Genomic DNA, 3,929 nt, shown 5'->3' with positions numbered 1-3,929 from the left:
ATAGTCGTATAAATGTTATATTTATGAGAATTTATAAATGTTTCATAAAATTAATAAACATCTAAACAATCGTGTTTTACTTGACCACAATGATTCTTTTACAACTATCTTAAAATGCACTTTGTCTGATTGTTTGAAGGGGCTCTTATTGGCGTTCATCTAAATGTATCCAGAAGGGCTCCTAATAATTGCACTCATGCGATACTTTTTTGTAGTAACTTGGCGTGGTACAACTTCTCAATAGTGACGGCGCTTTTCCGAGGAGTTTTGGATATCGTATACGACTGTTTTCGACGTAGTGGGGATTCGCTGAAGCGCCCCCAAATTCAAAAAATGTTGGCAGGGTTAAGACACTAAAAAATTTTCAATTTGTACATTTCAGTATAACAAAAAGTTCATACATTCAAAACGACTAGATGTGTAATTCTAAAGTATTTTATACACAAGTGGAGTATTAATTACTTATATTCCAATAGTTTCGATCAAACACCATAAAGTTTTGCAACGGTGCATTACTCCATCTGTAATGTTGGTGACATTTCTGAGTGTTTCAAAATTCGTGTTTTGTTTTTTATTGTGGGTTTTACTTCAATCATATTTGTTATTTTGATCTCAGCTTTAAAACCATTGTGTTGACTAAACTACAAGAGTAGCTTAACCAACAGTGTTATGTGCGTCTATAGCGGCGTTTGACATGGCCGTCCGGCTGACTACGGCGATCTCAGTGGGTGTGGGACTCAACCCGCCTATATCAACAGAGCAATAACATTGAAAGAATTGGAACTTACACAAATACAAAAAAACGCGACTTACGACAATCTCAAATGGGAAAACATTGATCCAGAGGTCTTGGTGTTTTAACCTCACACTTGCCCACCCAACCATGACCCAAAGCACTCCATTTTTCTCAATTCCATATTTCTTTGGGCCCCTTTGCCAGTGTGTGCCGTTGTATGTGCCTGCAACAACAGAGGAAAAGAATGTTTGTCAAATTTATTTGGGCAAAGCCCTATAGACTGCAAGATGGTTGGATAAATTTGACTAACATTCTTTTCCTCTGTTGGTTAAGCTACTCTTGTAGTTTAGTCAACACAATGGTTTTAAAGCTGAGATCAAAATAACAAATGTGTTTCAAAATTCTAAAATTTTCATCGCAATGGGAAATGATGTTCAAGCTCGGCTATAAAAAGGAGATTCCTTGTCTTTGAGCTGAACATGGAACCGGGCAGCACTCAGTGACAAGAGAGAAGTTCAAAGTGAGACTATAGCTAACCTAAACTGTACCCGAATGCATCACAATTGGCAAAGTTCACCTTAAATGTGAGTTCGAAAAATTAAATATATAAGGATATCTCAGAAACTGTTTCAATAAAATATTTTTAACCTTTCCGAATTCAGGAGAGGAATATACATAAAAAGCAATCTCTCACCAAATGTAAATTTTGGTGTAAACTAGTGTTATTACTAATTGCTTTTTTACTTCTTTTCATTGCAGATTGTCTTAACATTGTTATGTTTTATACGCGTGTATAACGTCAAAGAAGAAAAACAAATGAAAATAAATCCTGGACAACACCCCAACTCAACTTCCAATACTTCGATGGAATTCAATTTATTTTACACATTTTTTGTTACAGGGACAACAAAAATTTGTAGTTGTTATAGCTGTAAAATTGTTAGCTATTTCAACTAAAGGTGCGTATTAAGTTCGAGTTTAGCCGCCAAAATCGCCATTTTTTCACTATTACTTTTCTTAATTAATCCACTTTAAAGAATACAAACTTTGTGAAAATTTGCATTGGGCTATTCCCCATGAAGTTATGGTTAGGTTAGGTTAGGTTAGGTTAAAGTGGCAGCCCGATTAAATTTCAGGCTCACTTAGACTATTCAGTCCATTGTGATACCACATTTAACTAAAAGTACCTATTACATATGGGCACTTCTAGTCTTAACCACTGAACCTTCTCTATTATTTACTTTTGTGGAACCAACCAGATTGCTCCAAAAACATTAACAAACTGCTTAAGTTAACGTTTTCCAGGTCAGCCAGTAATCTAAAGCTATATGCTGCTAAAATTCGCTTACGCCTTACACAAAAAGCAGGACACTCACACAAGAGGTGTTTAATTGATTCCTTTTCCTCCACGTCATGGCAGCTTATACAATAGTCATTATACTTCGCACCTATAGTTTTTGCAAATTCGCCTATCAGGCAGCGACCCGTTATAGCAGATATTAGGAGTGCTATCTGACGCCTTGAGAACACTAGCCTATCTAGTGTGCGGTTTAAGTTTAAATGGGGCCATATTTGCTTGGTGTCGTTACAACCCTTGCAATTTTCCCATCGAATATTGGCCATCATAACAGCCTTCTCACGCAGTAAGAGCTTGCAGGTGGCCAGAGGCATACCAACAGATTCTAGTTCCCCTGGAATATGTAAGGTAGTTCCTAGCCTTGCTAACACATCTGCTTCACAGTTCCCCGGTATGTTCCTATGACCAGGCACCCATATTAGGTGAATATTGTACTGCTCAGCCATCTCGTTGAGAGATTTGCGGCAGTCTATGGCCGTTTTTGAGTTAAGGAACACAGAGTCCAAGGATTTTATTGCAGGTTGACTGTCTGAGTATATATTAATGCCAATATTTGTTGGAACATTACTTCTCAGCCAATTCACCACCTCTCTTATTGCCAATATTTCAGCCTGAAAAACACTACAGTGATTAGGTAATCTTTTCGCTATTCGAATTTCCAGATCTTTAGAATATACTCCGAACCCCACTTGTCCATTCAATTTGGAGCCATCAGTATAGAAATCTATATATCTTTTATTCCCCGGGGTCTGTGTACACCACGCCTCACTGTTGGGAATTAGAGTTTCAAACTTTTTGTCGAAAAGTGGTTTTGCCAGGGTGTAATCCACTACGTTAGGCACATCTGGCATTACTTTGAGGACCGAACTATGACCGTACATTTTTTCCGACCACAGCGATAGCTCGCGCAACCGCACAGCCGTTGTTGCAGCTGACTGTTTGGCCAAAATGTCTAAAGGCAATAGATGTAGCATGACATTAAGGGAGTCTGTTCCTGTCTTACTAAATGCGCCTGAGATACATAAGCTCGCCATACGCTGAACTTTATCTAAACAAGTCGGTTTCTGAAGTGCCGGCCACCAGACTACAACACCATATAGCATTATAGGTCTAACCACTGCCGTGTATAGCCAATGCACAATTTTTGGTCTTAGTCCCCACTTTTTCCCTATTGCCTTTTTGCACGAGTACAAAGCTACCGTGGCTTTTCTCGCCCTCTCTTCAATATTAAGCCTAAAATTCAGCTTCCTGTCCAAAATAACGCCAAGGTATTTTGCACACTCACCAAAGGGAATTTCAGTACCCCCTAAGGAAATGGGCCTAACCGTGGGAGTTTTGCGATCTTTGCAGTACATGACTATTTCTGTCTTTGCTGTATTTACACCAAGACTATTATCTTTCGCCCATTTCTCAGTCATCCGGAAAGCTCTCTGTATAATATCTCTGATTGTGGATGGGAATTTTCCCCTGACTGCTAGCGCCACATCATCTGCGTATGCCACCACTTTTATCCTTTCTTTTTCTAGGGAAACCAGAAGGTTTTTTATAGCAACATTCCAAAGAAGAGGTGATAGAACTCCTCCTTGGGGAGTGCCTCTGTTCACATACCTTTGTATGTTTGCTTGCCCTAGTGTGGCTGAAATACGTCTCTTCATTAGAAGTTCGTCTAACAGCCTAAGTATACCTGGATCAACATTCAGAGTTGTCAGTCCATTTAATATCGAGCTCGGATGGACATTATTGAACGCCCCTTCGATGTCTAAAAACGCCACGATTGTGTATTCTTTGACAGATAGTGAGCTTTCAATAAAGCTGACCAGTTCATGCAATGCGGTC

The 3,929-nt window shown here is 39.0% G+C and overlaps 1 long non-coding RNA gene across 1 annotated transcript; it reads left to right on the top strand.

Moving 5' to 3' along the window:
- The first annotated feature begins 610 nt into the window (after positions 1-610).
- Positions 611-1,595, top strand: LOC142239987 (uncharacterized). The gene is made up of 2 exons (XR_012723152.1): positions 611-1,320; positions 1,496-1,595. It is a non-coding gene; the product is annotated as an uncharacterized LOC142239987 (long non-coding RNA).
- The last annotated feature ends 2,334 nt before the right edge of the window (positions 1,596-3,929 follow it).

This window comes from Haematobia irritans, chromosome 1 (genome assembly GCF_050003625.1).
Source record: "Haematobia irritans isolate KBUSLIRL chromosome 1, ASM5000362v1, whole genome shotgun sequence".
Lineage (NCBI taxonomy): Eukaryota > Metazoa > Arthropoda > Insecta > Diptera > Muscidae > Haematobia > Haematobia irritans.
This window is presented reverse-complemented; position numbering and strand designations above follow the sequence as displayed.